Below are 12,189 nucleotides of genomic sequence, written 5' to 3' on the forward strand. Positions count from 1 at the left end.
CCAGGCAAATATTTAAAAAAGGAAAGAGAACAAGAGCTTTAGCTATTGTTTCAATATCAGCAGACTTACTGATACAAGGTGGTGTTTTTTTTTTTGCTAACATAAATTGATTTTATATTACATTTTCATCTAGCTTAATGTCTACTTTCAATTTGTCACAAAAACAACATAAAATGTAGACCATGATGTATTTAAAGGTATCTATTGGGAGTACAAACAATGAATGTTTGTTTCCTAATTGAAGAAACTTTTAATAAAAATGACCTTTAACACCACTGTTGATATCATTCTAAATGTCTTAACCACAAGACCTTTGCCACCATGTGAGAGCTGGCCATCCTGCTCACCCTGTGAACCTCACCGACATGCTCAGAACACCCTGGTTCATTGCCGCTAAAATAGACACAGTGGCCTATTTATAAGGAGGATTAAGAAAAGAAAAAGTCAGCAGGAGGGCTTTCGATCTCTGCCAACACTCCCAGCCCAAGGGAGAGAGCCCATTACTAGCACAAAACAGCACATACATGTAGCCTGACGTGATCAGGGGCTCAAACACACAGCCCTCAGAGGTGAACATTTGCAAAGAACAATGTTGGGAGGTGCATGCATTTTGTGTAAGAAAGAAAATGCTGAAGGTAACACCATCCCAAAAGTGGCTTCTGGGCACCGTGACATCATTGGAACACTGAGATGAAACACAAAAGATATTAGGAGTGTGTGGGGTGACATGTTCCAAGTTGTATTGCAACTCAGGCCATAAAAAGGTCGAAGAAATGATTGTCTTCTTTCAGAACTACTTTTAAGATTGGTGTCCAGGCGGACAAGCAGTTTTTTTGTTTTCTTTACAAACTAGGAGTATGAACTGCGGCCTGATATCTATAGTACAGTATTTTCATTACTTTTTGTATATCAGTGGGGAATGTTTTAAAAACAGTGATGAAACTTTTTCACTTTGATGTTTTCATCATGTGAACACACATAGTAAAAATGTAGATATTACTACTTGAATCCTGCTATGATTACGTCTGATCTTGGCCTTTAAAATGTAAAGAAAACCCGCCATGTTGCAACCACCGTCAGCAATAATTACTATACTTATCTATAAGTTACAATTAAATAGCAGATGTGCACCATTGCAATGGAGCCTTCTGACAGAAATTTAACCTCAGGCTTCAGACACACTAACATGTCTTCAACCATCAGAATTCGGATTATTCAATTTCTCAGCAGATAATTGATGCATTAGATCAACTTACACTAAAATAAGCATGCGTGTGTGTAATATCACTCTGCCCTCTCCAACAAGGCTTCCAGTAACACTGATTTGTCTACCCATCTGGTCAAGACCCTTGCGCCAGACTAACAACCATACCGCTTTGGTCTACTCACTACTTACTGTATGTGCCAATCGAATTGAATAAAAGGTGGAATGAATGAGGCATCATGGTGCATAACATCCGCCCTTTAAACATAACCCAAGAAAAGCGGGAAAACAAGAGGAGGAGGACAGCAAAAAAATGTTTGTTTTCATTAGGCACTTCAGAGCAGAGGGAGGTATTGATCCAAGGCGCTTTGCAGCTTGAGGTCTAGACCTAGACATGCCGTTAGAGGCCAGTGGGCTGACATTAGGGATGTGAAGTCTATGGGTCACCAATTGTTATGTAATACACGCAGAGAAATGAAGAAAAAGTTGGTTGCGTCATTCATTTTAGAGGTCATTATTATATTTGGAAGCCAATGTCAATAAACAAAAACAACACAAAAAACGACTGGGGCAATGTAAAGCACCCTGAGTATTCATCATGCATTTCTGTCTGCGCTGACAGCATCTTCCAGGCATTTCCATGGCAACCGCAGAAAGTCAGTGACCCTCCCTCCTGGGAGATGATGGCAAAGGTCAATTAAGGATAATTTATTTTTGCTGGGGGTAAGTGATGATCTTCCTATCTTCAAGTGGCCATTCCCACAGTGTGCACACTCTTGAAAGGCAGAGCTTGTTCACCCCCATTATCCATCAGTGCGTATGGTAAAAGCAAAAATTCCAGTAGATTGTTGCAACAGTTTGTCCCCAATTCTGAGAACAAAAATATTATATAAAAGATAACTGTTTGGGAAAACTGCTTGACCCCAATTCTTATCAAAGGCATTGATGCTTTTTTTTTTTTTTAATTTCTCTATGTGTGACAGTGTTTCCATTAGGTCAAGTTAACCTAAATAAAACCTGAAAATAAACACACCTCACATATCACCATCACGGAAGGCAATATCCATCCTGCTGGTTTTTAAAGTGTCTAACAGCATTGCATTAACCGACCCAGAAGCTACACTCCAGGGGTTAAAGGCTATGGTGTCAGTGAAGGCCAACAGTGAGATGGTTTGATGCCATGGGAATGTTAAGGATTCATTTAACAAAGCTGCAGCACTAAACTGACTTAAGCCCCCAAGCCAAGACAGGAAATGAGGGGGTGGCCAGTCTTCATGTCTTGTTAAAACAGCAGCTCTTAAGTGTTTGTCAAAACAAAATCGAAATCGGCACAAACATGCCTGTACAACTTACAATGCAATCTGTCAAACTCGGGAGATACTATACACCTAATTCAGGCAAATGACATTTACTGAAGAGTTATTTAGATGCTATCGGTGGCCCATGTCTTTGTGCTAAGGGGATTAGCACCAGTGTGCCCAGTGCTGAAAGGCGCCTTTGTGCCTTCAATCTTGAGCGAGATGCTAGTGAGGTTCAGATGCCTGTGTGGAGGGTGTCAGTTATCAGGGATCCTGCCATGCCTTGCTAATCTCTGGCTCTGCGGAGCTCCTGAAACTTGGCCAGTCCCTTCTATGCCAGCCTCAAGTTTGCTCAAAGTAGGGGGACAATGACAGGGATTCACTGTGAGAGCCAGTGGACCAGCAAGACCCTCTATTTGAGGAGGCACTGAGCAGTGTATGCTCACAAGGGCAAGGCCAAGGTTGGAGGGATCAACCACAACTGCTTTAGCCACACTATGAATCTCCTAAATCGGTATATTTATGAACCACGTTGGAGGCACGCCCCACCACCATGATTGGTATCATTCTTTTGGGATTTAAAACAACCATTGCTAAGATGAGAAGCAACAAATTGTTGGGTGGAATTTTCCCTATTAACATTCCATTCAATTGAAAAAAGGACTGTTTTTGTTGTTTGTTGTAGGCAAAATCATTGAGTCTCTGAGGAATGGATGAAAAGACGCCATTGTATGTGGGGGATAGGTGATGTTGTAAGCTACCTCGCTTTAGAGATTGTCTTTCCACCTTCACATACATGGCTTCTCTTACTCTTTCAAATTGTCTTTGTCAAGACTATGCGGTCAGTCCTAATCATGTCTTGTTGAACTTCTCTGATAAGAGGCTAAACATCTCAGACAACCAGCGACCATACGATCAATTCAACGCCCAGAGAAATTAATGACCTGGATGAATGAGAATATCCTACGGCTAGGATACAAAGTTGACCAACTCTGTTGTGTTGACCACAAACATTGGTCTACACAAAAATGCATGCCTCAAAACTATTTGAATAATAAAAAATAAAAATAAACATATTGTGGCACCCCAAGTTACCGGAACCAATATTTTGTGTTTCCACAAACACATTTGTTGCTGACGGGCGTGCGCGTAATTGATGGAATAATCCATAGGATAATCGATAACAAAAAGATTAGTTTGTGAAAGTCCTACAATATCTACAAGCATCCCAACCTATTCCAAATCCAACATATGTCCCACACCAAACTGAGAGTTAAGATACTGTTGGGTCGTCTTATGATAATGCTCAAAAAGATATTCATAATGACAAATAACATCAATCAATTATGACCCTGGAATGAAATTCTTAATAAATATAAATGTATTGGGTTCATTTTTATTTTATTTTTGTGTGCAAATTGTGTGTGTCTGGGGGCGGGGGTTGTGTGTGAAAAAATTGACATAGGCAATTGTTTTAAGAAGGTGATGATGCAAAAAAGAAAGCAAAGAAAGAAGGTAAAATAGAAATCTTATCTGGCCATACAATAAGAGTTTCTAAGTGGCCATGCATTTCAGGTTCTGAAAGTTTTTGGGGGGGATTAAACGCGCACACACACATTTTACAGTGTCAGATTAAACTGCTTCTGCTCTATATAGAAAAAGAATACAAAAAACCCTTTCATAGAACTTTTTAAACACAGTAATAGGTATTGCAATTATATGCAAACATCGTTCCAGAATTAATGCAAAATGCCTGCAGGGTACACTAGTTAATGAAAAAGTAGGTCACAGAAACACAGTACAATGCATTCACCAAATATGAGCACTGCTTCACCCTCCCATCCTTTCAGAAGTCTGATGCTTTAATTAAATGTAGATGACAATGAGAAAGAAAAGATAAACAACAACGCTAATTAACAACTTGTTATGCTTGCTGATGAAAATTAAGATTTGGGAGTAATGGCTTAGCGCAGCTAAATGAAAAGAGAATTTAAAAAAAAGTTGAATTCATTTGTGTCTTGTTTTTTCTACAGTGTGGTCTTCAGGGTGGGAGAAGACCCGCTTTCCACTCCACTGGAACGCAGACATGCTGAGGGGCAAATCGTAAATGCTTGGCTGCAGAACTTCACAGAGCGGGATCTCATCTCCTCCTCAGGTGTCCTGTTGTTCTGCTGGCCAGGTTCAGTGGCCGGGACGACCCTCTGCCAGTGATGTGGACACACACAATCTACCCCTTTCAAAGTAACAAAGAGCTCAGAGATTGTTCTCTGGTGTTTGTGATAGTAAACTAATCTTTTTCTTAATGTTTGAGATCGAGGCCCAACTTAACCTCATCACATTCAAAGGCACGCATGACAAAAAATTAAGACAGTAAGACATATTTTGGGAACAATGAAGATACATTCACACAGATCAAACAATAGAAGTCTCACATGTTTATTAAATCGCTTGACAGAAGCACAGTAATGACAAAACGTATTGGCCTTGACAGCACTGAAGAACTGAAAGACTCTTTCAATGAGCCTGGCCCAATCGAGACATCCGCGGCGTCCCAATAACAAACCTTCGAACCCATAGCGCACACACATTTTGGCACTGCAGTGGAATGTTGCTTGGTCCCATCCCCAATGTCTCTTTATCGAGGAGCATTCCAGATGAAAGGAGTCGAGTTAATTGCCTTATCTACAATAGAAACCACCCAGCAAAGACTTCCCATTTCCCCCGGCAATTAGGACCCACTTCCCCCCAGGTACTTGTGAACAAGACGTGGGGTCACACTCATGTGGCATCAACAGCAGACTGCGCCTGTCATCAGCTAACCTATCGAGCATGTCGCATATGATAGCGTTTGGAATGACCTGTCACAACACGCATGTAGCAGGTAATGAAACCAGTGAATGTCAGTCATGAAACATTTAAATTATTCAGGTTGGTTGTAAACCCAGAACATTCCATCGTTGCCCTTCTCTCTGACCGGGAACAACAAACCACTATAAACAATAATTACATGACGAGAAGCCTAGTTAAGCAACTATGCTAGTGTACAGCCCTAGTTTTTATGATTACGGCGCAATAATTTGAACTAATTACTTCCTGCTTTACACCCACATCTCATGAGGGTTGTGCATACAGAATGAACAGTGTTTTGCTTTTCCCAGGATTTAGGCTGAGGGGGGTAATGGGGGAAGGAAAGCGGGTGGGGGTTGACGAAGAAGTCTGTCTGGCTAGCTTGAACTCTTCTTAAGCGACTCGCGACGATGTTTGAAATGTGCATGAACTGTGAGGGTAGTGAGTCACGAAAACGTCTGTCACGGATTCATTTGTATGTACACCGCAGCCTCCTTTTGTAGTGGAGTAAGATGTGATGAGGCGCGCTCGCTTCGTCGTCCATCAGTAAGATACAACAGTTCCACCCTCCCACCTCCTTTCAAATGAGCTCTCTACAGTTGTTCTACAAAGCCTTGTCTACATGACTACGGTTAACAACTCACTCAGAGAGGGCTGGGCAGCATGTATGACATACCCAATATACCTCTATCTAGCAAAAGAGAGCAATTGCTTTGCTATTCACTAATAACATTGTTTAATTACTGAGCACCCCTGTAGAACGATGGGACTCAGCAAATTTTTTGAGACTGTACCAGCAAACATCTAAATGCAGACCAGAAAGTGCATTTAGTCTTTATCCTTCATGTAAGAACAAACGTAATTGTCAGGAAGAAGCTCTATCTCATGAGCATAGGATTAAGTGTGAAATGCATCTGAAAACTGTGTTGATTGATTGATTGAGTATTAGTGAGTCAATGAGTCTCATTGCCACAATTCTATGAGGTTCTGTAAGTTTCTTGTGCTTTTCATTGGACTGGGGGGACTCAAGTTTCGCAGTTTCTGTTTGCGTCAGTGGTTGATCAAAGTCTTGTGAATCTCTTCTATCTTGTGACCTCACAGCTGATTTTAACAACACGCACAGTAGGAATCACAGCCGTACCTTGCGCAACAGCTCTGAATGGCTTCCAGATCTCCCTGGTTTCCCAAGGAAAATGCGATGCTATCCAAGACCAGAAAAAAAACAACCCTTAACCTTTAGATTATGAGACAAGCTAACTTGCATTTATATTTTGTGAAGTATAGGCGTTAAAAAAGGATAATAAAATAAATAAATAAATCAACTCTGAACTAAGTTGAAATGTTTTCAAGCATACCTTCATTAAACACATTTTCAGATTGACAAAAAGTGCAAAAGGGTTTATTTATTTATTTAGTCATTTACCGGTATTTATTTTTTTATCTTAAATGACATTTGTGCTTTAAAATTCTAACAAATTGTTCAGGGAGCTCCCAGAAGCATCAGCGTGTCTTAAAAAGTTTAATGAAAACTTGAAAAAGTAAATAACTCCCTAAAGGTTTCTACAGTAAACAAATGTTCAACTTCCACTTATTTTTGCTTTGATTTCCAACAAAAACGAAAGATGTACAGAGTTCTCAGTGCAGCAGTATCAGCAGTCAGCAGTATCTCGCTCCAGTGAAAATGTAAATAATTAGTTCTCTCAAGTCAGCACTTAACAAATAAATAAATAAATGATCTCTTATTGGCCGTCACATTTTTTTTTAAGGCAGTTGCGGTGTCCAGGCCGATAATCGTTCTATCCCCAAGTGAACATTTCCACCCTTCTTTTTTCTTAATGGTAGTGTACCAACAATTTTGTCAACACAGGGCAACTTGAAACAATCTCTATACCAGTTATTCCAATCCACTAGTGACATACATGTGAATCCATCACCTAATACACATGATAATCCTGAAGGCTTTCTGCAAGGAAATTAGAACTGGAGCACTCGGTTTCACTCCCCTCTATTCTTAAGGGAGTATTTTATTTTATTAAGGAGGTGTTGTGATACAGAGCAGCTGTTGCCACAGCCGGAACTGTACCAATGGGCCATTGGGGTGCATTAACGTGAACTCTATGACCCATAAAAAGTGACGTGTGATACTGCACATGCAATCCTTCAGAATTCCAAATTCTATTTCCTATCTATATATCGCTGTCATCGGGTTAGAACCTCATAAGTGATCATTTGGGGGAAAAAAATCGTATTTTTAAAAAAAAATCTATAGATTTTTACACATTATCTACCAATCTAAACTATTGAAAATGGCTTACTTTCTCTGAGGGTGTATGTTTGAACAAACATGTCATTTTTGGGGTCTCCTGAAAAGTGACTATTTTGGAGGTGCAAGGTTGTGGCTTGACGTCAGCAATATTTACTTTCTGGTTGATCCAGCCAATGGAAAGTGTAGACATGGCAAACACAGTGACAATGTTGTGGTAAATTTCATGCATCACATTAGTTGCAATATTAAGTGATTGATTTGTTTGTGTGTGCTATGCTAGTTTTAATAAAATAATAATGCCCATCAACAGACAGCTAGAACTACTGAAGTCTTTTAACTCCTGTGCACTAGCCAGAGGCATCCCAGTGTAACATAAATCTGTCTCCCCTCTCTCCACCCCTCTCTTTCTTCCTCTGGCTGCCTGGACTGTGAAAGTCAGACACCCTGAGAAGCTGGCGGTGGCTGCAGAGGAGTCTGCTCACATTTCAAGACAAAGCCCAATCCTCTTTCAGAAAGGAGACACTTTCTAAACCGCTATTTATCACCCAAACCTGTTTTTCTGCCTTCTCCCCATTTCACACCTCTGTCTTCAAATGCAGCAACATTAAGTTGCTGTCTGATTTGGAGATTTTGAGCTTTAGGATACGTTAAAACAACCAATGATACTTTTTTCTTTGAGTTTTTCAAAAACGTTTCCCCTAAAGAGGACAATGTTCTGTTTGCAAAGGCCTGATAAATACAGTTGACGATTTAGCACTACGAAAGAACACCATGTCCATCATTTGCTTGTCCTCTCAAGTCTGGAACAGCCAGCGTGAGGTGACGATGTCACAGACAGGTCATTAAAAGTGCTAAAAAAAATACACAAACATCCATAAATCTGCCATTCTCAAATACAATGTTATTCGCTAGTATCTATCGATTGGTTACCTTTTAAAACAGTGTTAGATCCATATATTTCGCCCAGAAGACCAACTTGATACCCACAGGTCGATGATTGGATCGTAGGAGTATTAATATGCAGTAACTTGTAGAAATTGTAGTAATTTGTCACATTTTTACCTTCATGTAAACTAATTTCTTTGATTGCACAATTTTGGAATACAAGAAACCAGAGTACTAGAAATCCGTGCAAGCATGGGAGGACTCCACACAGGAAGCCCAGAGGCTGGATTTGAACCTACGAGCTCTTAACTACGAGGCAGATGTCACCAGTCGTCGACCACGTCATTACAACATATCAAATTCAATTACCGGTAAATGCTCCCCCCCACAGATTAAAACTGATTTGACTAGTCTCAATGTTTGAAAAGGACAACAAATATTTTTTTCCCACCTATTAAAACATTTTGTGCCTTTACAAAGGCCTATTTAAAATAAAAGCAAACGGTTTAATAATTTCTTTTGGACCAACCTCTTGAAATAATTGGTTTACTTCACCATAAGAAATTAGTCTACATGACGTTAAAAAATTCAGGTTGCACTAAATGAATTACTAAGATCAGTCAAAGCTAATATTAGGTTTTCTGGGTTAATATATATATAAAAAAAATGTATTCATCTAATGTTTCTTCTTTTTTTCCCCATTGTATATGATAAGACAGTCAAGTATGTGTTTCACACATACAGTAAAAGCGGTTGAAAAAGCTTACTCTAAACAAAAATGTATTTTCCTTTGCTGTTCGACAAATAATAGAGCAATAGCACATGAGCTTTTTTGTCATTAACAGATGTTGAACGAGAATACTCTGTCCGCAAGAAAAGTGACAATTTGCCAGATTTAAAACCCGTATTTAACACACAGCCATCTTGTGGCTGGTTAAGATGGAGTTTCCTGTGTGAAATTACACGATGGGGATAATCAGGTAATGACCCTTTAAGAAGCAGATTTGCCTGGTTTAAGACCGAGAGGTCATGTCATTGAGAGGCCCCAGTGTTTCAGGACCCGAGGTTAAAACACAAGTCGTGGCCTTTGATCAAAGTTTTTAACTCTGTCCAATATGTTTGACATGCAGGCTAGAAAGAAGACTGACAGTCACAGCTGTGGATCAAGATATTTGGATTTGAGCATATACGAACAAAGAGCAACTGAAACCCCCAAAAATGATTTTCCACTCTGTTTGGAGCTATTCTAGGTCTCACATGAACTTGAATTATAAAAACAGTTTTGCCCCCACAACAATCCACCTCCATAGAACAAGAAACTAGCAAACATTTTTGGGGTAAAATGACATAGTGATTTGATAAGGGTAAAGATAGTAAAATATGTCACTCTGCATGTTTTTTGAGCGTTGACCAACCGAAAATCCTTACTTGAGCTTTAACGTCTAAATTTCTTACAGGCATCTGGTTGTCACCATGGAGACTAAAAAGCAAAATGACTGTACTAGCAAAGATTTGTCAGAGCATGGAATTAACAACTGAAACATGGGTAACCTGTTATTGTGCCTTAGTTTAGTGGATGACCCAGTGCAACACCAACCAAGATCATTCAACGTCCAAATCACATGAACATTCATTCCTCTTCATTAATTCACCATGTTCATCATAGTATGATGACTCAACAACGTATTGAGTAAAATATGAGGAGCGGTGAAAAAACTAAAACAAAGCATCTATATTCAAGCTGGTCAAACCGAAATCAGTGAAAGTCGATCATTAAATCGCTCTAAATGGTCCTTTTAAAACGCCATCATAAAATGCTGAAAACAGTCCTTTGTGCGTGGAATGAAGCGAGCAGTCTGGCACAGCTATTTAACCTGATCTAAAGCAAAGACACATTTTCACGAAATAAGAAGCATATGGCTTGACATTCAATTACACCTATTTTCTCTCCGGCTTACTCCTAACAAGAACCACTTGTTCCCTGCTCCTATACTTGCTGAGGAATCATCCCGCTACACATCTTGGGCTGACCCTCAGAAGCTAGCCACCTAAAAGCAGCCCTCGTTCACAAACAGACCTTGAAGGGACATCAGACACACCGCAGGAACAGGATCACACAAAGTTTGCCTTGCAGGCATACAACTAGAAAAAAATGACGAGGAACACTCAACACTGACTCACTGCATTAAGTCGAGCATACTGCAGCTGGCTTAGAGAAAATCTAAAAATAATAGCCCTCAACTACAATTTTACCACTGATTAGATTTGAAATATGAACTGAATAAAAACTCCATTATAGTATATGATGATATATAGCATGAATATATATTTTTCAAATTGAGTATAGATTTTTAATTTGAGATAACAGTTACAAATTGACCAAACGACATTAAACTCAGTATGTTGTTGATTAAAAAATAAGATGATCATCCAGTCCCCACAAATCTATTAAGTGAATGATTTCATAGGAAACTGAAAAATCCACACATGTGGCTTTCCATTCTCACACAACAACATTTTACTGCGCATTTATTTAATTGTGTTTAATGTCAAAAGTGGGTCGTAAAAAAAGTCAATGAATGGGATCCAATGCTGCATCAAAAACTGCTTTTCAAAGAGAAAGCACATCAGAATGACTAATGACTTCACCCAGGCTCAAGTTAATGAGAGACAGCACCACAGAGGAGAGCAAGTCGAGGACAAAAAGTTCCTGGGATATGTTGCTGGCAGAGAATAGAGTCCAAATGCTTTTTTTTTTTAAGGAGATAAACAGATGATTTTCCACACAGTCGTATGGTAAATAATTTAGCTTGAGGTCAGTTAGTTTTTTGCTGACACAGTTGTTTCTACAGGAATACATACACAAATGGAATGCGGCCTTCTCCTGGGAGAAAAAAAAACAAGGTTCTGCTGTATGTATGTATATCTTTGCTTGGACCAGGATCTGTCAAAAGTGATAGGATGTATACGTGTTGGCAAAGATCTACTTGGAAGCACACATTTCCTGGTGTAGACTGGTCTTAAGTCAAGTTGAAGCCTGTCCATCTGCACTGAAATCTGAGAGGGCATTTTTGAGCCTTGCGGGGGGGGGGGGGGTTGACCTCGACTTCTCTCTGACCTTGTAACCTCACTTTGCTCCTTCATGGTCTTGATGTCCTCCAGCTGCCCAAACCACCGTAAATCATGCCTGAGATTATGGGGCATAATCAAATACTGTCTACTTTATACTAACATTTCCAATATCTGCATGGAGCCAAACCACAATCTATATTTTTTAAAGCACTTACACATTGGACCGCATTGTATCTCATCAGGGGGGTCCTCAGATTGTTCATGATACAGGACAACACACACGACGAAGGTGCAACAGTGTCTTTTGAATTGACATTGATTTTATGACAACAAAAAGGCATAACATTTTTTGGCTCATGCTGAGATTTAAAAAAACAGCAACTCCCCCAAATTTTAACATAAACCAAATACAACCGAACTACACATGAAAAAAAATCTTTGCAGTGGCGGACGGTTGGATGACTATAAATCCATAGTATCCCCCATGGTTTTCCTATGGTGGATGTCCAAGACACTTTGCCAAAAAAGTAGTCGTCGTAGTAGTTCCTTGGTTTTCCATTCCGTTATTAAGTAGCAAACAAAATAAGGTACAGCATATTGCCTTAAATCAATCCAAA

General features: G+C 39.6%; 1 protein-coding gene across 1 annotated transcript in view; it reads right to left on the reverse strand.

The window, feature by feature from the left end:
• ptk7b (protein tyrosine kinase 7b) overlaps positions 1-12,189 on the reverse strand; it is a 63,827-nt gene that overhangs the window by 37,550 nt on the left and 14,088 nt on the right. The gene's annotated exons all lie outside the window — the stretch shown is intronic.

The sequence above is a fragment of the Vanacampus margaritifer genome, chromosome 12 (genome assembly GCF_051991255.1).
Source record: "Vanacampus margaritifer isolate UIUO_Vmar chromosome 12, RoL_Vmar_1.0, whole genome shotgun sequence".
In the NCBI taxonomy this organism is placed as follows: domain Eukaryota; kingdom Metazoa; phylum Chordata; class Actinopteri; order Syngnathiformes; family Syngnathidae; genus Vanacampus; species Vanacampus margaritifer.